We start from the raw sequence: 24,076 nt of genomic DNA on the forward strand, positions 1-24,076 counted from the left end.
CTGTACCTACTTCCAAGCACCTTAAGATTATGCCCCCTCATGTTAGCCATTTCAGACCTGGGGAAAAGCCTCTGGTTATCCACATGATCAATGTCTCTCATCATCTTATACGCCACTATTAGGTCACCTCTCATCCTCCATCACTCCAAGGAGAAAAGGCCAAGTTCACTCGATCTATTCTCATAAGGCATGCTTTCCAGTCCAGGCAACATTCTTGTAAATCTCCTCTGCACTCTCTATAGTATTCACATTTTTCCTGTAGTGAGGTGACCAGAACTGAACACAGTACTCCAAGTGGGGTCTACTTGAGGTCTTACATAGTTGTAACATTACCTCAAGGCTCTTGAACTCAATCCCACAGTTGATGAAGGCCAACACACCATGCGCCTTTTTAACAATACCGTCAACCTATGCAGCAGGTTTGAGTGTCCTATGGAAATGGACCCCAAGATACCTCTGTTCCTCCACACTGCTAAGACTCTTACAATTAATATTATATTGTGTCTTCAAATTTGACCTACCGAAATGAAGCACTTCACACTTATCTGGGTTGAACTCCATCTGCCACTTCTCAGACCAGTTCTGCATTCTATTGATTTGATGTCCTGCTGTAACCTCCAACAACCCTCCAGACTATCTACAACACCCCCAACTTTTGTGTCACCACCAAACTTACTAACCCACCCTTCTACTTCCTCATCCAGGTCATTTATAAAAAACACAAAGAGGATGGTTCCCAGAACAGATCCCTGTGGAACACCACTGGTCACTGACCTCCATGCTGATTAGAACCATCTACAATCATCCTTTTCCTTCTATGGGCAAGCCAATTGTGGATTTGCAAAGCAAGGTCTCCTTGGATCCCACACCTCTTTACTTTCTGAATGAGCCTTGCAGTGGGAACCTTATCACTACCTTACTAAAATCCATGTACACAATATCCACTGCTCTACCTTCATCAATGTGTTTTGATACATCCTCAAAGAATTCAGTCGGTCTCGTAAGGCATGACCATCCCTTGACAAAGCCACGCTGACTATTTCTCATCAGATGATGTCTCTCCAAATGCACATAAATCCTGTCCCTCAGGACCTTCTCCAACAACTTGCCCATCACTGAACTAAGACTTACTGGTCTATAATTTCCTAGGTTATCTCTACTCCCTTTCTTGAACAAGGGAATAACATTTGCAACCTTCCAATCATCTGGTTCATCTCCCATCCCTATTGATGATGCAAAGATTATCGCCAGAGGCTCAGCAATCTCCTCCCTCACTTCCCACAGTAGCCTAGGGTATATCTCGGCCAGACGCAGTGACTTATCTAACTTAATGCTTTTCAAAAGCTCCAGCACATCCTCTTTCTTAATGTCTATATGGAGAAGTGTTTCAGTCCACTGTAAGTCATCCCCACAATTGCCAAGGTTCTTTGCCCTGGTGAATACTGAAACAAAGTATTTATTCAGTACCTCTGCTACCTCCTTCGACTCCATGCATACGTTTACACTATCGCCTGCATCATTGGTACCAATATGTACCACGATGGTACATATTGATCCATGATGGTGGGAACCTGTTCCCCTCGTAGTTCCTGCTTCACCTACACAAAATAATCTGCAGATGCTGGGGTCAAAGCAACACTCACAACACGCTGGAGAAGGGTTCCGGCCCGAAACGTCGACCGATCTTTTCCACGGATGCTGCCCGACCTGCTGAGTTCCTCCAGCGTGTTGTGAGTCCTGCTTCACCTACTGTTGCATGGGAATGGGAAGATTGTTGACAACTGTTGCCTAGGATGTTTGATTAATGAAGAGATTGCAAAGGCCAAACATGAAGTGTGATGGTGAAGCTTGTTTCAGGTCAAAGTCGGTGAGAGCAAGATGAGGCACGTGAATGTTAGTGTTAGTGCTAGCTGAGGGACTGCTGGGTGACACATAGAAGTCGTGAACGGTGCATTGGCTGTTTTGGGTAATGCAGTGGGTAGTGTGTGGTATTTGAAGGTGCTCTCTCTGCCCTTGATTGGCTGTGTCCAATGCTGCATCCAGGTCCATAGCACAAAACCCTTGGCATTTATTTCTGCTTTTTCATCACACTGGCAGCTAGTAGGGGTAGGATAACCCTCCTGACCCTAAATCACCTCCTTCCAGGCTTCCACTGCACAGTCAAGGAATGAAGTTCCTCCAGCAGGTTGTTTGTTGCCTAGTCATGAAACCTCAGGATAAGTTCTGATGAAGGCTAGAATATCAGATCCAGGAGCTCCTGGGAATGTTTTTGTCTCTTAAGTATCCTTTGATAGTCAAAATAACAATGAGTCTACATTAAAAAAAAACTTACCTGGAAATTTATTGTTGAGCACAGTATTTGGGGATGGCAATATGTCTCACTTCGCTTCCAAGATGTCCCAGTGTGAGATAAACCTGATAAAATTAACAATAAAAATGCTATATTAGTTTCATGACATAAGCTAGGGTAATTGTTCACTCATATTGAGGCACAGAATTAATCTTAAGCATACTTTTGAGACCAATTAAATTAGTAAGAACGTCACACAAAATGTTGTAACTAGAGAACACAGTTTATGAATTTAAAAGGTTGAAAGCTGACCTTCAAAGATTTACTGGGAGAAAAATTGCATGGTGCAGGAAAATTCCCAAATGAATTCTGATTTCTGATTAGCATTTGTCCCTTTGGCTTGGTGCAGGATACACACAGAACTGGAGCTCCCATCTCTTTATCTTGCCTACAATGTTCAACAAAGGCCATGCATGCTGGTCATTATATGGGCACAGATAGACAGAGTGCCAACACAGGTTGAAGTTGATGCTGATTAAAGTCCAGCCTTTGCCTTTTAAAGGAAAAATCCTCATTGCTTGTGATCATTCCAGCTGGATGATTTTTAAAGAACTGGGGAACCTGGAGTTGGGAAGAAACAAGGACGAGTATTTTGACATTGCTGTAAGGGGAAGTATTTTGATGTATTTCCAAATCAGTTCAGTGTGCAACCGGTAAGAAAACTTGGTTGTGTTGGTGCTCCCTTCATGCTTCTTGGTAATCAATGTTTTGAATAGTCCAGGCATCTGTTGGTAGGTGGTTCAAATGGAAAATGGGCACTGCAGCCAGGGTGAGATTGTAATGCAGGGAGACAATGTTTAGAAGTATCAACATACTATTATTTTCCCAATGAATTATGACCATATACTGTACGAAGAAGCAAAAGATTGTGAACGTCTTGCAAATCGTCATGTCTGAAATATAGTAAATTGTGCTTGAAGGATATCTTTTGCACAGTGGTCAATTAATGACTGTCAAAATGTATTCACAAGTTAGGTCAGGAATCAATTTCAGGGGCCACATCATTAAGAAAACTTTTTGATATTAGTCCCAAAGATAAACAAGAAAGTATAGTTCTGTCAGAATGTTGCTTCGGAAGTCTCTAGGGATTGCCACTTAAGTTAAAACGTATAGGTGTCAAATTTTAGTTTCTGTACAACATGTCTCATTAGTAGATTTAGATCATTACAAATCTATTTGGATTTAAATTTGTGATTACTTAAATTTTGCTTTGCTTGAATTGAACAGCCTGCTGCCCAAGTTGGGGACATTTTACATAACTGAATATTGGCCTACATTCCTTTTCATTGCTCTGAACAGTATTGTGTGGTTGAAGCTGGACAATCCAGAATGGGGATCAATTACAAGCCTTTTAAAGTCCAGTGGGAAATTCAACTGAAGAATTTAGTGGAATTTTCATTAGTAAATGAAACATGTTTTCTGGTGTAAATATCTTAGAAATGACATTAATAATTGCTACAATGAACAAAATTCATATTCAGCATGATTTTCAATTTCATCTTTCTCAAAACCCACAGTTATTGTTCAGTCACATAGCAACAGACACTGTGTTCAATGAAATTGAGCTACATCAAACTACATAATGCACAAAATACTGAAGAAACTCTGCAAGTCAGGAAGCATCTACAGAGGGGAATAAACCGAGTCCCTTTATCAGGATTGGCGAGGAGGGGGCAGAAGCTAAAATAAGAATGTGGGGATGGGGGAAAGAGATGGAGTACAAACGATACCCATTACATTTCTTGTTCCAAAGAGATTTTTGAGCTCTCAATTAAGTTGTCCATTGAAGTCAAGGTCACAGACAGTATCAGTTTTCAGCTTTAGGATCATTCCAGTCCACTGCTGATGATGCTTGCTATTTCCAACAGTTCTTTGCTCTCTGCTGTATAAGGGAGATTACAAACGATCCAGACTCAGAGCGACTTCATCTATTTTTCCTTTGACCTACAGGAGTCAGACGAGTGTATCTAGGAGATTTATGCCAAAGTGCAGGGATTCATTAATTATATTTGATGAGATTTTTGAAGACATATCAATGACAATCTCCTGCATGAGTCCTATAGAGTGAGTGTGACCCCCACTTTCTCTAAGAATTTGCTTCTTGCAACACATCTTTACCTCCCTCCCAACTCACCGCTTTCAAAAGGGATTGCTCCTTTTGTCATTCATTTGTCCATTCATCCCTCTCCATTAATCTTCCTCCTGCAAGCAACAAAAAATGCTACGCTTGCCCATTCACCAACATTCAGGGCATAAACAGTCCTTCCAGGTGAGGCAACATTTCAGCTGTGAATCTGTTGAAGTTGTGTACTGTATCTGGTGCTCCCAATATGTCCTTTACATTGGTAAAATCCGACTTAAATTGGAGGACCATTTCATCGGGCACTTCCGCTCCATCTTCAAGAAGCGGAATTTCTCAGTGACTAATCATTTTAATTCCTATCACATTCTGACATGTCAGTCCTTGGCCTTCTCTTCTGCAATGATGAGGTCCTCTCAGGTTGGAGAAGCGACACCTCATATTACATCCAGCTTGCCTCCAACCTGATGGCATGAACTTTGATTGCTCCAATTTCCAGTAATTTTTCCCTCTCCCTTTCTCTCTTCTTCTATTCCCCACTCTGGCCTCTTATCTCTTCTCCTCACTTGCCTACTTTCTTCCCTTAATGCCCCTCATCCTTCCTTTTCTCTCATGGTCTATTCTCATCTCCTATTAGATTCTATTTTCTCCAGCTCTTTGCCTTTTCCACCAATCACCTCCCAGCTTTTTACTTCATTCCCCCCCCCCCACCTACCAACCTGGCTTCACCAATCAACTTCTGGCTTGTCTTCTTCCTTTTCTCCTCACCTTCTTATTCTAGCATACTTCCCCTTCTTTTCCAGACCTGATGAAGGGGCTTGGCCTGAAACATTGACAGTTCATTCATTTCCCTGCTGCCTGACCTGTTGAGTTTTTCCAGTATATTGTGTGCAGTGCTTTCCAAAGGTCCTGTTTCCTGCTAGTCATTCCAGGTTCCTTTACACTGCAACAACACAGACTTACAGAAACATGCGGTATAGAACATGAAGAACGTGCATTCTCCACACAGGGAACGCTGAAGAGGTCAGGTTTGAACTCAGGGTTCTTGCACTTAAAGGCAGTAATTCTTTCTGCTGTACCACTGGGCCACCTACATCTTCCCTTCCCTTCCAGCTGAACCCATTCATTTGTTGCTGTCTGCAAAGCCTTAAACTTCTTATGGACTTCTGTAATGGAACTTCCTTTTTCTCAGATATCAGCAAAAAAACAGCAGCATCAGGAGGAGATCAGAGTCCTATGTGAAGGCAATGATCCATTGTCTCTGTAAAAAGAATTAAGTTTGTTATCATGTGCATAAATCTCAGCCTACATGTAAATCCCAGGCTCTGGAACAGAGTCCTAAAACACTAACCTCTTCAGTTAGTTGATGCACTTCTGAGGAACTAGATTCTTCCTGTGTTTAATTGAACACCCTTCTTAAAATCCATGCTAGATCCATATTTTTATTTCTACAATAAGATTATACTGGTACATGTTAATTAACAAAAAAAAACACCACAATCTAAGGTATGAATCTTGTTCACAATTTTCATTTTTTTTTCAACAAACATTTTTGGAGGAGAAGGTGGTTAATCATTTTGTGGATATAATGCTCTGGTTCCATGTGTAATTAATGAGAATGTCAAACACTGTTTGATTTCCAAATATAGGTGTGGGAGCATGTGGCTGCTTTAAACAGACAAATAAATGGTCCTCATGAATCATTGCCATCCAGCATGTCAGAGACAGCAATGCCTCTCTCCACCACAATGACACTATGCATAGTACACAAAATACACTCAGCTGTCTCCCTGAAATACTGGGTGCCCCCTACCATTCAAAGTCGAACCAAAGCAAAACACTTCTCAAAAGCAAAACACCTCTATAAACCTGTCAAAATGTTCTCATCTTCGCAAATACCGTATCCTAAAATGCAATACTTTAATCTCAATGATTAATCTTTCTTGTTGAACACAAACCAGAGTCCAATCCATTCAGTTCCCAGTGCCTTGGAAAAGCAGCAAACATAATCACGAAATCCTCTCACCCCTGTCATTCTCTCAGCAACCCCTTCCTCAACTCCCTAACCAGAGGACACAATCTGTACAGATCGATAATAATACTTACTCCTCGCTGACAATCAACACTGGCACACCTCAGGGATATCTGCTTTGCCCACTCTTTCTATACCCTTGACTGCGTGGCTAGGTACAGTTCAAATGTCATCTGTAAACTTGCTGATGATACAACCATTGTTGGTAGAATCAAGATGGAGACAAGAGGTGTACAGGAGCGAGATATACCAGCTGGTTGAGTGGTGTTGCAGTAACAACCTTTACTCAATGTAAAAGAGCTGACTAAGGAGCTGATTGTGGACTTCAGGAAAGGTAAGACAAGGGACCACAAACCTATCCTCATAGAGAGCTCAGAAGTGGAGAGAGTGAGCAATTTCAAGTTCCTGGGTGTCAAGATCTCTGAGGATCTAACCTGGTCCCAACATATTGATTCAACTATAAAGAAGGCAAGACATTGGCTATATTTCAATAGAAGTTTGAGGCTCTTCAAGGAATGTTACCTCAGAAAGGCAGTGTTCATTATTAAGGACCCCCTTCACCCAGGACATGCCTTCCTCTCATTGTTACCATCAGGAAGGAGATGCAGAAGCCAAAAGCACACACTCAGCAATTTAAGAACGGCTTCTTTCCTCTGCCATATGATTCCTAACCGGACATTGAACCCATGAAAAATACGTCACTTTTTTATATTATTTCTGTTTCTTGCACTCTTTTTAATTTAAGTACTTAATATGCATGTATATACTTACTGTAATTGACTTATTTATTTATTTCTATATTATCATGTATAGCATTGTACTGCTGCCGGTAATATTAAACTTGATACCAGCATAACAGCAGGCTCAAGTCTGCTTCTACCCAACTTTTATCAGGTTCCTGAACAGATCTCTAATACAATAAAGGTGAACTCTTGATTTCCCAATTTATCTAGTCATGATCCATGTATCTTAATTGTTTGCCTGCACTGCACCTTCTCTGTAACTGCAGTACTGTATTCTGTTTTCTATCTTATTGAATTTACAGTATGTATGGCATGATCTGTGTGGAGGGCATGCAATCAGAAGCTTTTCATTGTATCTTTGGTACAATTGGCAATAATAGACTGATTATCAATTATTGTTGGTTTAATTTCTGAAAAAGTAAATTGCATTTTATTAAATTAAGGCGAAGTTTAAATGGGAACACAACTGATCTAACTCCTGGAAGGGTTTTGTTTTCTCCTGGAAACAGTCTCAAATTAATTTTTGGAACAAAGCATTAAGATTTCACCCTTATATACTGTTAAACCTTGGACATATCTCCAAACAGGAAGAAGAATATGCTACAATGGAAAATTCATAAAATAGCTTACAGTTCTGCTGAATGGTCATAGTACTGAAATTTTGATTGTGTTTAACTCTCCACAGACCTGCTGAGTGTTTCCAGCATTTTCTGCTTTGTTCCAAGTTTTCACAATCTGCAGTTCATTTCAGATTTTCATAAAATGGTACTGCTAGAGTAGTAACAGACATGTTCGCTTTGTGACATTTAATTCAATATATCAAATTGTTTTAAGTTTCCTGTGGCAAGTTCCTAAAGCTGACATAATTCGAAGCATCTTTCGATATTGTTCAATTTGTTGGTGGATGTTTAATGATGTTGAATTGTTTAAGCTTTTGCAACAATCTTGCAATTCATGAGTGACTAGGAAACAATCTCACCGGCAAGCAAATTATTTTTTTCAGATGTTATGTTTTGCACTTTAGCCTGGCACATAGAACAATAGAAAGATACCGCACAGAAACAGGAGGTCCCTTAGCCCGTTAGGTCTCTGCTGGCTGTCAGCCAAACACTTTACTCAAATCTATCCTGTTCCTTTTAATTCTTCCCACATTTCCATCAGCTTCCCCCACATTCTACCACTTGTCTACAGACTAGAGACAATTAACCCACCGTTAAATGTGAGATGAGACTGGAGCAGCTGGAGAAATCCAACGCAGTCACGGAGATTACAGGGAGATTTCCCATGGTCAGGATCAAACTCAAGTCACTGGAGCTGACAGCTGGTGCCTCCACCAGCACCATCACTGTATTGCCCTGATAAAGGCTGATTGCAATCAAATCTATTAATGTTTTGGACTTGGCCACTATAAAAACAATGTTAAAATGTGTGCAGTCATCCATTCCTCTGTTGGTTATGAATGAAACAAAGATTGAGTAGATGGGATACTACAAAGGCTATGACTGCATGTAAGACATGTGCCTATGGGTGCTCCTGACCACTATATCCACAACTACAGGAACATGTATTTCAGACTTTGGGCACTGTCTCTGGGCAAAGTGATAACCTCTAGAGAAGCTGTTACAAATGATGCCAGGGGAGTCAGCAAACACACTTCACCATAGGGAACATGCCAGTAATAGCTAGTTAGTTACTGCCTCTTACGCCACTGGCCTTTAGCGCAACAACGAAGGCCTTCCATCTCTGTCTGTTTCACCATCTTCTTCATTGTGCCCCAGCTGTGGTTGCTGAGTCAGCACTGGATGCTGTCCTTTGTCCCACTATCCTGCCGAATGATGCTGCCCTGTTTGGGGAATCTGCCGGTGCTGGGTAAGTCAACACCATATGCCTTGATGGGAGGAGGAGACGCTACATTGAGGGTCATGGTTTCAGTCTTCCTCTGGCTGGCTCTGAGTCTAAGCTGTCCACCGAAAGTACCCAGGCGTTGAGTTTTGTCTTGCATATGATAGTAATGCGAGGTCATTTGCAAGGTTAACGTCTCCTAATGTAGAGAATAGAGTCCACCTAATGCCTTTCTGCTTATCATTCATTGTTTGTCTCAAAACCCAGTCAATCACCAGGTTAAATAATATCACCAACATCACACAGCCTTGTCTGACTCTTGTCTTGACTTCAAAGCTCAAACTGCAGTCCCTAACTGTGCAAGTGAAGTTAGCACAGAAACTCTGAATAAGCTGGACAATTATGGAAGGGATCCCGTATGATCTGAGAATTTGCCAAAGGGTCTCCCTATCGATGCTATCAAAAGCCTTAACAAAGTCCAGAAAATTCACATACATTTGTGCCTGCCACACTGTGTACTGATCTATGATGTTACGCAGTGTGAAGGTCTGGTCGACACAACCTCTGTTCTTCCTGAAGCCAGCTTGCTCCTTCCTCAAGCACACATCAACAGGATATGTAATATGTTGGACAATGACTTTGGTGAGAATCTTGCTGGGCACTGACAAAGGTGTGATTCCATGCCAATTGCTGCAATCACTTGGTTTTCCTTTCTTGGGGATCCTAACAATATCTCCCTTTGTCCAGTTCTTGCGTACTTGTCCCCATTCACAGATTATAGTGAATAATAGCTGTAGGTTGGACATTGCAACTTCTTGTTCAACTTTGAACAGGCCGGAGTTCAAATTGTCATGCCCTTGAGCTTCGCTGTTCTTTAATGATTTAATCACAGCAGTAGTCTCTTTTTTCTTGGGTGGATTTGTGTTGATGTCGAGGCCCTCTGTTGCCTCTTATATGTCAGGTTCTTCCTCTGGTGGTGATCTATTCAGTAATTCTCTGAAATATTCCACCCATCGTGCTTCTTGCTCTTTCTCAGTTGTCAGAAGCAGAGCATTTTTATCTCTCAAAAGACCACTGGAACTTTCCACCTACCAATTTTGAAATCTTGTATATATTTTCCCGATCACCTTAATTGGCTACTACTTTAGCCTTCCATGTAGACTCTCTTATCATTGCTTACAAGTCTCTTCATTTTCTTGTTAGCTTCATGTAACACCCTGGGAAAGGTTTCACTGCTAACGTAAACACGAGGAATTCTGCAGATGCTGGAAATTCAAGCAACACACATCAAAGTTGCTGGTGAACGTAGCAGGCCAGGCAGCATCTCTAGGAAGAAGTACAGTCGACATTTCAGGCCGAGACCCTTCGTCAGGACTAACTGAAGAAAAAGCTAGTAAGAGATTACTCTCTTACGATGCTGCCTGGCCTGCTGCGTTCACCAGCAACTTTGATGTGTACTGCTAACGTAATGGTCCTTCTGCAGAAGCAGTGTTTGGATTATGGTTAGTGATAATGGGTGCTTTGGAAAGTGAGCCTCCCAATGAAGGGAGTGTGTTTTTATGTCGTGTGCCTGACACCGGTGTGAGCTGGGTCATTTTGTTCGGCAGGAGATAAAGGGAGAAGAAACCGGAGAGAAGCAGTCATAGGTCTCGACCCAGAGTGGAGTCATGATTCGACAAAGCCTGGAGAAATCAAAAGAGGATTGGCAAAGGGAAAACCATGAACTCCAACTTGTGCACATTAGACTGTTTCATTAAAATAGGCCCTTTTCTTTTTTTTGCTTTTTCTTTACTAACCATTTAGTCAAATTAAGAATTGTAAAGCTGAATCGTTCAATTGTATGCAGTCTGTTATTTTGTGATACTTATTTGTAACAGGGTATTGAATAACGCAGCATCCACACAAACAGGGAGTTTTGGGGTGGACCTGCAACTCAATCTTACATATTTGGCGGGGCTGGAGATTGTCTTCTCTAGACTTGCGCAGCCAATGGAACCAGAGTGTTTCATTCAGAATATGCTAGTTGAAGTTTCTCCTTAACCATGTTGATTTTCGCATCTAACACTAACTTCTTAAGGCTGTCCATGCCTCTTGCTGTATCCATTCTTTCCACTTTGGTATTCTAGACAAACCTCACTGCTCTCTTTGAAGACTAAGACAATCCCTTTCCTCGTTGTGTTGATCCCATCTACCGAGACATCCTTGTCAAATCTTGCAAGGCCTGGAATCTTTTCTTAAGCTGAATGGTGAAGGCAGATCTCACATTGGTACCATTGAGCTTTTCAAAATCAAAAGGTCTTTGTACATGTGTTTTGGTCCTACTACTTCTCAGATTGAGTTTCAGTGCTGCTACAACAAGGTACTGATCACTTCTTGCACCTGCTCCTCTCTTCACCTTTACATCCTGCAACAGTTCTCTCCATGTGATATTGATCATTGAATCTCAATTTGGTGTTTGTCATGTCCATTGGTTGAGCAGCAAGTCAGTTTGTGCATTTCATGGAGTGGAAAGAAGACTCCTCCTATGATCAGATAGTTGATGGCACAGAATTCCTACCATCTTTCACCATTGTTACTCATCAATCTATATCCATGTGTGCTCATGACCCCAGTGAATTGTGAGTTGTTGTTTCTCACTTCTATGTTTTAGTTCTCCCAAGGCATGGTGTTAACTCAACCTCTGATTTCAGCTGTTCATAGAAAACGTCCTTTTCATCAATGGCTCTTTTTTAGTTGGAGCATAACACTGGATCACAGTCATGTTCACTTGTTTCCCTTTCAGCCTGACTCTAATCAGCCTACCTTTGGTTTCCATTTCAGCGAGCTCTTCTCAGTGTTTTTCTTCAAAATGACAGCTACACTATCAAGATGGTGACCATCTTCCCTTTCTGATTATAAAAGTGTTACACCATTTGCTGCCTTTTGGGTGTCAGACTCTGTCCATCTGCTTTCACTGATGCCCAGGATACGTGGGTTGTAATGTCATAGTTCTGAAATTATTTGTGTTGGCTTGCTAGTAAACAGACTGTAAGGTTTCACTGCTAATGTAATGACCTCTCTGTAATGTTTCACTGCAGCAGCAATGTTTGGGTTATGACTAGAGATAACAGGGGCTTTGGAATGTGTACTATCCAATGAGAGACACTTTATTCTTTCTTGTGGGTCTGGGAGCAGGGATTTTGTGGTCTTTTGTCAGCACAAAGACACGAATGGAAAGAGTTGGTAGACCGGCGGACGGAGTGGACTGGGAGCGAGGGTCCGACAGTCAGCGACACTCTGACGAGGTCAATGGGAAATGAATGGACGAATCTGTGAGCTCCAACGTGCACATCAGACTGTTTCATTAAAGTGGGCCCCTTTTTAAAATTTTCTTTACTCATCCTATTGTCAGATTAAGATTTATAAAGTTCAATCATTAAATTGCGTATGGTGTACTGTCTGATATTTTGTGGTTCAGATTTGTAACCGGGCAACACATCACGCAGCATCCACACAAACGAGATTTCTCAGTTTGGCTGGGCCAGAGGTTGTCTTCTGCTAAACAAGCACATGCTGGCTGAACCATAAACACAAATTACTCTGCAGATGTTGGGGTCAAATCAACACGCACAACACGCTGGCGAAACTCAGCAGGTCAGGCAGCATCCGTGTTCGTTGTCCGTTTACTGGCAAGCTAGCACGAACATTGGCTGTTCGTTTCCATGGATGCTACCTGACTCGCTAAGCTCCTCCAGTGTGTTGTGCGTGTTGCACATGCTGGCTGAGCCTGAGGGTTACACCTGCACTGTATGTGGTTCATACATTCCAAAGATGAATTTTGGTCTTGATCTTGGTGGTGTTCAGGGCTTCCTTCATTGTGCCCGTAGCTTCCTCTCAGTTTTCACTACTGCAAAACCTGGGTGGAAACTCAAGAATACAATCACACGCAGGTATAGGATTCTCCATTGCTGTTTCCAAAACAATTTATGTTTTGATCATTCAGGGTTGCTAGACCTGAACTGAACCACTAAACATGAAGGACAGGCGGTCCATTCTTAGACTGCTTCTATCCATTGACCTGTTTGGCATGGGTGACCCTAACAAGAGTCAAAGCACAGGCCCTGACTCCAGCCAACTTAGTTCTCTGGGTCATTAAGGTATGCAAGCCTCCAAACCCTACAACAATCTTGTGGTCCTCTTGGAGGATGTGCCAGCAATAACATTCGGAAAACAGTAACATAACTTGCATACATCTGCTCTTTCCAGTCTAATACAGGGATGTCTGAAACATCAGAAATGTTCTGTAAATGGATAACTTTACTTCCTAATGACTACCTTCGGAGATTATTCTGCGATATTTTACCCAGGAACTCTTAGAGTGCTGTAAATGTGAGCAAGATTGTACTTGTACCATAACATCAGCATCCAAAGAAATTGAAGCCAAACTTATGGAGAAGGTTGTCCATCCATTATGTCAATAGAAAGATCATAAAATAGAAAGAAGCTCACTATCATCATCAAAACAATTCTGTTAGAAAATAAAGAACTTTGCAGAGCTCAGCTGGACAAATAATTTTCAAGGTGTTACAGCCCATCCTTTCAGAAACATGTACCCAGTATTAACTTCAAATTTGCTTTTTTCTTTATGTTGACACTTAATGGTCTAACACAGCCTTTGTGCAATTTCCCTTTATTTTCCAGCCAAGAAGTTCTAGTTGGTAACTTTCTACTAAATGATTTGTGCACACAACTTTCAGTTCCAAGCTTCATCAATCACCTATCTCTGCTTGTCCATGTGAATGCTTCTCACTTCACTAATATAAAATCCATTGAAAACAGTTTCCCATATGCTAAACTTGTATTGCAGGTGACCCCTGTGTTACAGCCACTTGGGTAATGGAAATTCACATGTAGAGAATTCAAAAATCACTCATAAAAATTTGAGATATGCAATAAAGTTGGATATTGTAGAGTTTGTGTGGACATAAAAGTAAATAAATCAATATAAAACTTTACTTTCTTTTCAACTCACACTTCCTGATGCATGTACAAATGATTCAGCTTCATGTGATGGAAAATTGAGCTTCTTTGAACCCAGTCCCAGAAGACAGGGCTTGTTTCTACTGTAGTTTTATGCTCCTATGATACCTATTATAGAACTGATCTTTGTCAGCTCATTACAAATAGTTAAACAAGAAAGTCAATTAAAATAAAAACTAAAATACTTATTTTAAAGAGTATTTAGGAATGTAAAATTAATGAAAAATCATACCTCTGCAAAATGTTCACTTCGTTTGGAACGTAGAGAAGTACAGAACAGGAACAGGAACATACTGTCATGGGGAGAATGTACCAACTCCTTACAAACAACATTGGGAATTGAACCTGGGTCACTGGTGTTGTAAGCATATGCTACATTAAACCCAATTTGGCATCAAATTTGGTTTCACTTGGTACCATGCTTGGCATGGTCATTTTAGGCTGGAGGTCCTGTTCCTGTGCTGAAGTGTTCTGTGTTCTATGTCCTTATAATGCCAGACTCTTCATCCCATGAACTGATGCTCCGAACTATTTCCAAAGCAAATGTATCCTTCCTTAAATAAGGAGGCAGAATCTGCCGATAATCATAAGTATGAGCAAGTGTGCAGATGCTGGAAGTCCAAAGCAATACACACAAAATGCTGAAGGAACTCAGCAGATCGGGCAACATCTATGGAAATTAATAAACAGTTGACATTTCAGGCTGAGACCCTTCTTCAGGATCAAATCATCGACTGTTTATTCATTTCTGTAGATACTGCCTGCTGAGAATCTGTAGATGGATGTCCAGATGTGGCCCTGCAAACACTCTAGGTAGATGGTCTGAGTCTCCTCCTGACCCATTGAGTTACCCAGATTTCTGAATTTGCAGCAAGCATCACCAAAGTAGGGGCTAATTATGATTTGTTTACCTCCTTTTCCAAGAAGTGAAATACTGTAGAGCACAAAGCAAAATTCTAAGCTTGACTCAAAAGCTGGTGGCTATGTATTGAGACAAACAACATCTCCATGATGTTGATGGTGCAGGAGCTGACTATAATTGTGCAATTTAACTTCAAGGAAAGATGGCCTAGAAGTTGATGTACACAGCTTTATCATCAGTGAATATAGTATCAAGAACTTTGAATGTTGTAACTCGCTCTGTGAATGATCCACTTCAATATCCTCCTAAAACAAGTATCACCAGAAAATGGGCCAGTTCAATTGTTCCTTATGATGTAAAGAAATATCTGGTGGAAGAGAATCCCAAGGGCTTCTACATTTATATTAAGAACAAAAGGATAGCAAAAGTCAAATTTGGTACAGATGAAGATCTACATGATCATCTATGCATGGAGCTGAAAGGGATAGAGAAGATCTTAAATAGATTTTTTTGCGTCTGTGTTTACTCAACAGGCAGACATAGAGGACTCAGGCAATACAGTAGTGAGGTCATCGACATTATCCAGATCACTGAAGATGAGCTGCTTACTCTCTTGAGGTAAATTGGAGGGCAAAAGTCTTCAGGGCTTGACAAGGTTTCCACTCAGCCCTTTTGGGAGGCCAGTACAGAAATTGCAGGGGCCCTAGCAAAGGTATTTAAAACATCCCTAATCATGGTAAAGAGCCGGTAGATTGGACAATAACTAATATTTTTCTGTTGCTCAGGGAAGTCTCTCAGAAAAGCTGCAAAATTATCGGCCGATGAGCCTGACATCAGTAGTGGGTGAAATATGGAAGGTATTCTCAGGATCAAGATATGTAACTACTTAGATAGACAGGGCTTGAGTGGGGCTAGTTAATGTAGCCTTGTGTGTTGTAGGTCATGTCTATCCAATCTTATAGAGATTTTCAAAGACATTGTCTCCGTGGACTTTAGTGACGCCTTTGATAAAGTCAACTAGGGAGGCTCATCAAGAATGCCTCTCTGACTGAAGCTCTGTAACTATTGGTGTGCTGCAGGGATTGGTGCCGTGTCCATTAATGTTTGTTATCTCTATCAATGATTTGGATGATAATGTGCTAAACTGGATCGGCAAATTTGTGGATGACATCAAGACTGGGGACATAGTGGACTGTGATAAAGGTTAGCAAAGCTTGCAACTAGATCTGGCTTAACCGGAAAAATCGGCTGAAAAATGGCAGATAAATGTGAGGTGTTGCACTTTGGGAGGTCAAACCGGTTACAACCTAAACAGTGAACTGTAGGGTATTGAAGGGTGTGGTGAAACAAAGGGTTCTGGGAAAGCAGATCAATAATTCCTTGAAACTGACATCACAGGTAGCTATGCCTGTAAAAAGAGCTTTTGGCACATTTGATTTCATAAATCAGAATACTGAGTGTGGGAGTTGGGATGTTATGTTGAACATGTATAAGACTTCAGTGAGGCCACCTACCTACAGGAAAAATATTAATAATATTGAAAGACTACAGAAAAATTTACAGGATCTTGCTGGGACTTGAGGACCTGAATTTTAGGGAAAAGTTGAATAGATTATAACTTTTTTTCCTGGAACATAGGAAAATAAGGGGAGATCTGACAGAGGTATGCAAAGTTATGAAGGGTACAGATAGGGTAAATGCAAGCGGGCATTTTTCTACTGAGGTTGGGTAAGACTAGAACTAGAGGTCATAAGTTAAGGGTGAAAGGTGAAATATTTAAGGGGAACCTGAGGAGCAACTTCTTCACTCAAAGCATAGAGTGAGTGTGGCATAAGATGCCAGTGAAGGTGGTGGATGCGTGTATTTAAGAGAAGTGTGAATCAGTAAGTGCATTGGGCTGAGAATGTCCAGGTGCAGTTCAATGGGACTAGGCAGAGTAACAGTTCAGCATGGACTAGCTGGGCTAAAGGACCTATTTCTGTGAGGTAGATCTTTATAACTCTACCTCTTTAGCCAGAAACTGGTGAATCTATAGAATTCTTTGCCACAGGCTGCTGTGGAGACCAAACCTTTATATATATTTAAGGCAGAGGCTGACAGATTCTTGATTGGCCAAGAAGGTGATGAAGGGGTATGGGAAGAAGGCAGGAGATCGGTGCTGAGAGGAAAATTGGATCAGTCATGATGAAATGACAGAGCAAACTCGATGGGCCAAATGGCCTCATTCTGCTCCTATATCTTATGGTGATATGGATTCTAGACATAAATCTTGGAATTTCCTGCCCAAATGTGTGGAAATCTGAGTGACTCCTGAGCAGGACATTTCAACATCTTCTTTAGGGATGGATAATACACATAGGCTTTGCCTATGATGTTCTCATTCTGCAGGTCAGCTAAAAAAGAACAATTGCTGCAATTGTTAGCTAATGTCAAATAATTATCACCTTCATCATAAGACTTACGTTTTAGCAAGATTAGCCATCTAATAAATCCAACAGTCCATTCACCCTTTTCTTCCAATTACTCAACCTAACAGTTAACTGACATTCTAATTGTTCCAGACTTCTAATAACTCATGGAAATGTTGGAAAATATCTGTCGTCAAGCGCTGGCAAACAACATCTCAACTCAGGCCATGCTGAAGCAGCAGGGTAGTCATTAGTGCAGGCGTAAGGACAAAATTTAACTCAGTTCACATTTCTGAATAAACTATGTGAGTATATGATAAAATATTGGAGGTATGTTAATTCTGAACATTAGGGAGATTTATTCTGACCAAGAAAGCACTTATTATGCTTTATGGGATTGGTATATGGGATGGAATCATTGAGACTGTAATGTCTTAATTGACAGTAAAGCACTCTGAGATGACCTAGGGCTATGAAAGGTACTATATAAAATGACGTTTTCCTTTTGGTATTTTCTTAGAAATCTGAGTGGTAGTTTTCTGAAGTAAATTTGAGTTTTTCTTTATGGTCTGCAATGAAGACAGGTCCTTTTGCAACCCCAGTACTTTCTCTGCAATCATATCTGTATCCTGTATAGAAAAACTTGTTATCACCTGTAATGTCCTGGTTCACATTTTTACTGCTATGCTGTTCTGTAAGAGCAGCCTTTTCTGCTTTCAGACTGTTTGGGTTACTGTTGAAGACCAGGGATGCTGAGGAATGTGTGTCATCCAATTAGGGTGGTGTAATTGGGAGAAGGTTCTAGAGAATACTGGGGGATGGGTTTTGTAAGGGACACTAAGGTGGACCTTGGTCATGGTTCAGCAGGAGATGAAGAGAGAAGACGCTGGAGGGAACCAATTGTAGGATTTGATCTGGTGGGAAAACACAATTTGATGTATCCAAGACACAGAGGACTACCAAGGATTGGTGAAAAAGGCTTTTGGAACATTTGAGCTCCATCCTATTCAATTATAATGGGCCCATTTTGTTTTTCATGCTTTCTTTTCTTTACTAACTCTTTGTTTAAGATAATATTCACAAATATACTTCCTTATAATTGTATGCAGCGTGTGATCTGTTATTTCATGTCGACAGTCTATTAAAACATAGAAAATGTAGAAAATATAGGAAAACCTACAGCACAATACAGGTCCTTTGGCCCACAATGCTGTGCCGAACATGTACTTACTTTAGATATTACCTAGGGTTACCCATAGTCCTCTATTTTTCTAAGTTCCATGTACCTATCCAGGAGTCTCTTAAAAGACTGTATCATAACCGCCTCCACCACCATCACTGGCAGCTCATTCCATGCACTCACCACTCTCTGCATAAAAAACTTGTCCCTGACATCTCCTCTGTACCTACTTCCAAGCACCTTAAAACTGTGCCCTCCCATGTTAGCCATTTCAGCCCTGGGAAAAAGCCTCTGACGATCCACACAATCAAGGCTTATGATCTTATACAACTCTGTCAGGTCACCTCTCATCCTCCACCACTCCAAGGAAAAAAGGCTGAGTTCACTCAACCTATTCTCATAAGGCATGCTCCCCAATCCAGGAAACATTCTCCTCTGGACCCTTTCTATGGTTTCCACATCCTTCCTGTAGTGAGGTCACCAGAACTGAGCACAGTACTCCAAGTGGGGTCTGACCAGGATCCTATATAGCTGTAACATTACCTCACAGCTCTTAAAACTCAATCCCACGGTCGATGAAGGCCAAAGCACCATATGACTTCTTGACCACAGAGATAACTATTGCAGGGCAGTAAATCACACAACATTCACACAAACTGGGTGAGAAATCCCAACCAACAGATTTGGCGAGACAAATGTCATATACTCCCGAGACGTATGAAGCCAGTGACAGGTAGGTTCTCGCTGCAGATGTTGCGAGGGGCTAACGAGGGGCATTTCCAGAGACTCCCAGTAAAAGGGGGTTTCACACTTTTATGAGGTTCAGTGTTAATTTCTAATGTGGGTAATTGCTAGAATGAAACATAGCATCACTAGTGATGAGATTTGGCTGCTGCCTGAGAATCTCTGGAATATTTTGTAAGCAGAAATGCTGCCCTTATTGGCAACTGCACTTCATCGACATGTGGTAGATACTAAGGACTATCTTAGAAAGGAAAACTTGCAGTGCAGTCATAGCAAGTAAATGTGTCTTATTACAGATCGTTGGACAGATCAATGGGTGCACAATAGGTTGGAGTATTTTTTAAAATTTCCTTTGTTGTTTGATTATATTATCCTACAAATTCCCAATTAACAACCTGCTAGAAGAATTCCTTTCTCCTTACAGATGCTGTTTGATCCATTGAGTTCCTCAGCAGATTATGTATTTCTCTTGATCCCAGCACCTTCCGTCTCTTATGTCTTCAACTTCTGTCTAATTGTGTGAAAAAGAGAAGCTGACTTTGGTTTTGTGACCTTCTCGAGATAACTAATAATCTTCAATTATTTGTTGGTAATATAATCAGATACATTAATTTAGAACAAACAGAAAATAGGTACAATTATTTGAATTCTTTCTGCTCCAGAGGTGTGATAAAGAAGGTGGAAGCCCTGGTCAATTCACTGTTCAATCATTTTAGGGTCCCTTGAAGAAGATTGTTAGTACCACTATCATCAAGTGTGGAACATCTATGAAATGATAGTTCAAGCACAGTGGGAGTGATTCTATTCAGATGAATGAATTCACATTTTGTGGAATGACTTGGCCTGGAGAAAGGCTGAGAGCTAAAGAACTGTGGGTCCAACTCCCCTCCCCAAGAGATCCCCAACACACCGCCACTAGGCTGGGTGGTAACCCAAAGGCAGGGAAGAAGTTCTGAAGCTCCAGCCTCTGATCTTCAGCTCCTCCAGGACTTCCATGTTCGATTCAGCATCTGTGAATTCCAATAGGTGCCAAGGTCCAGGTGGCTGGTGACTGGTGGATCCTATGGTTTCTATCATTGGTTATCAGTCAGTTCAAGATAGCCCAGTTACTGGAGGTTTAGAAAAGCAGGAAGGTTACGTCAACACCAAAATTCAGTCGCGTACTTCTACTGCTTAATTTCTCAAATTGATTGGTCCAGAAACCTTTGTAATTTTCAACTTTAATATCTTTGAATATTTACAGTTATAGTTTTTGCAGATGTTTTGCTGATTCCCTAATTTTGAACTGCAGATTTGAATGATAGCATTGGAAATAACAATCCAAGTAAGGGTTTCTCTGCATAAATATCTTAATTATTCAGGCATCACATCTCAGTAAGGATACAAGAATTAATGGAAGACACTGCAATCTTTGTGCTGCTGTATATTAACAGCAAAGTAGAACATATGAGAAAAGGTAACAGCACCTAGGGACTGTGACACTGAAGACAGCATTTTAATAATACTTTCGGAATTAATAACCAAACAAAGCTCCATCTGTAATTCATTTTACTCAAGTACAGAGTTGATTTCACGTGTGGCAGGTTGGGTTGAATCATTAGTTCCAAACTGTATTCTCTTGGTACTGTCAGGGGTTCATTACTGAAACATTGCTGGACAGATATGTCCCTAATTGTTGTGACAGTTCTGCTGAGCTCTCTGGCTGGCTGTCATAGAATGAGGCCTTCTCTCCTCCATGCCAAATAATCCAGAAACCTTCATACTGATGAGATCTTGAAAACAGCCCGTGATGAGTATTAAACTGTCATTTATGAAGTGCAAAATATATTACTTTCTCAGTGAACCTGACAACACTAAAGCTGATCGTTCAACAGAGACAGATGTATATTTCTGCATATGTCTGTGGGAATGAGAGAAAAAAAAATAAAGGTAGCTCTGATAGTTTATTGCTTACTCCATTTAAACGGACTGAAGACAGGCAACATACACATTTCCCATCTCAACAGCAGTCTGAGGAGGGCAACCCAGCAACATCAGTGTCCTCTGTGAATTGCTTCTCTGACAAAGGAATGGAGTGTTCCATGGTCCAGTTTTCATTCTAATCTGGATTATTAATAGTTAGAAGCACATGTGGAGCACACCATCCCGAAGAAGCTCTGGTGCAGAAATTTTCCTGGAGCAAAGTCACGGCAAGAGAGTAAGGGCTTGGGAGCACAGCGACTCCCCAAAACATGAATAAGCTGGCAATATGGAGGCCTTACCAAGGATAATGGTAGGCCTTGTTTAACCAAATTGCTGTTCCCTTGGTTAAAAAGAAAATTGAAGAGAATAAATAATACTTGTTATTTAATTGTTCATAGGAACAACAATAAATACTGGAAATAATTTGCAGAATCTTTCAGTGGAGAGAGAAACAGAATTACCTGCTCCTCCTCCCTCAGATGCTGTCTAATCTGCTGAACATTCCAACACTTGCTCCTCTTACTTAAAATCTCCACCAAATGCAGTTTTCTCTCAATTTAGTTGGCTTGTCCATTCCTGCCAGCAGAGTACAGCTAGCATCATATCTTCACTTTCTATTCGATAGGTCATTTCTTTGCTTTCAGATTGTATCCAATTCACACAAAAATGAGTATTTGAGCTTTAATTAGCCTTTGCCATGGTTAGTTCAAATTTTAAATAGCAGTGATTGGCAATGATCTTTTTGTATTTTCTGTGTAGGTGCTTAAACCTTGCACGTTTATAATTTTCATAACCTTTTGCACACATCAAGCTGAGATCCTGACCGCAGTTTACATACCACCAAAGGCCAATGTTAAGCAGCACTTGAAGTATTGAGTGCTGCAATCAGCAAACAAGAGCAGCCTTCCCTGACACCTTTCAAATCATTGTGAAGGACTTCAATCAGGCTTGTTTGAAGAAAGCTCTGCGCATTTTTTATCACCTGCACCACCAGGAGTCCCAACACACTCAACCACTGTTATACCAGCATTAGGAATGTCTACCGCATTTTGGGAAATCTGATCATATAGCTGTCCTACTCCTACCTGCGTACTGGCAGAGGCTAAAAAGCAATGCTCCAGTGATAAGTAAATGAAGATTGGTCACGTGAGACAAAGAAGCGGCTGTGGGCTTATTTCAAGTTGGCAGACTGGGTCGTGGTCAAGGACTTATCAGAGGAACTGAACGAGAACACCATATTGTCACTGACTTTATAAAAACAGTTGTAGATGACTGTGTCAAAACAAAATCATTCTTCGTCTTCCCTCTTCTTAGTCTGAGCCCTCTTCTGTACTCCCTTTTCACCTATGACTGCGTTCCTGTACATGGTTCTAACTCCATAATCAAGTTCGCAGATGACACCACGGTGGTTGGCCTGATCAGAGGGGATGACGAGGCGGCCTACAGCGATGAGGTCCAGCATCTGGCCGTGTGGTACGCCGACAAAAACCTGGCCCTTAACACCCAGAAGACCAAGGAGATCACTGTGGACTTCAGGCACGCTAGGACCCACACTCACGTCCCCATCTTCACCAACAGAGCTGTAGTAGAGCGTGTATCAAGCTTCAAATTCCTTGGTGTCTCACCTGGTCCCTGAACTCCTCCATCCTGATCAGAAAAGGCGTAACAGCACCTTTACTTCCTGCAGGGCATCAAGAAAGCTCACCTCTGTCCCTGGATACTGACGGACTTTTACGCTGTACCATTAAGACCATACTCACCAACTGCATCTCAGTGTGGTATGGCAATTGTCCCGTATCAGACTGCAAAGCACTCCAGCGTGTGGTGAAAACTGCCCAGTGGATTATTGGCACCCAATTGCCCACCATTAAAAACATCTACCATAAACGCTGCCTGGGCAGGGCGAAAAGCATTATCAAGGATGCATCTCACCCTAACCATGGACTTTTTACTCTTCTCCCATCCAGTAGGTGATACAGCAAGCACAGGAAGAGCTTCTCCCCTGAGGCTGTGACCCTGTTGAACCTCACATCACAGCGCTAAGCAGGATTGCACCTATATTGTACTGTTTCACTACTTTTATATTTTTGTGCTGTAGCACTTAATTTTTATTCGCAGTTATGTTGTAAATAATTCTATTCTTTGCATTTCTGGTCAGGTGCAAACTGCATTTCATTGGCTTTGTAACTGTACTCGGCACAATGACAATAAAGTTGAATCTAATCTAATGAGAATCCCTGGATGAACCAAGTGATCCACAATCTGCTGAGAGCCAGATCAGTGACATTCAGGTCTGGCGACCAAGTTAAATACAAGAGGTCTAGGAAACCCTTCTCATGTGCCAAGTGGCAATTCTGGACCAAGCTTGAATCATTGAAGGATGCTCGACAGCTGTGGTTGGACTTGAGCGCTATCCCCTCCTACCAACAAAGTAACAATAGGTGACAACGAGGCTTCCCTCCCAGATGAAGTCCCAATTGCTTGCTTTGATCATCAAAACATGGAGGCTCCTTCATGAACTCCAACAGCCCCTGATAACCCTGTGATCTGAGTCTCTGAGGCCAACGTGAGAGCATCCGTCAGGGGGGTGAATACATGGAAAACATCCAGACCAAAATGGGTACCTGGCCAGTACTAAAGACCTATGCTGATCAACTGGCTGGAGTATTCACCAAAACCTTTACCCTCTCGCTTCGGCAGTGTGAGATACCCACCTGCTTCAAACAGGCTTCAATTATACTGGTGCCAAAGAAGAACGTAGTAACCTGCCTGAGTGACTATCATCCAGTAGCACTTACATCCACTGTGATGAAATGTCTTGAGATGTTATTGATCAAACATATTAACTCCTGCT

This window comes from Mobula birostris, chromosome 5 (assembly GCF_030028105.1).
Source record: "Mobula birostris isolate sMobBir1 chromosome 5, sMobBir1.hap1, whole genome shotgun sequence".
Classification (NCBI taxonomy): domain Eukaryota; kingdom Metazoa; phylum Chordata; class Chondrichthyes; order Myliobatiformes; family Myliobatidae; genus Mobula; species Mobula birostris.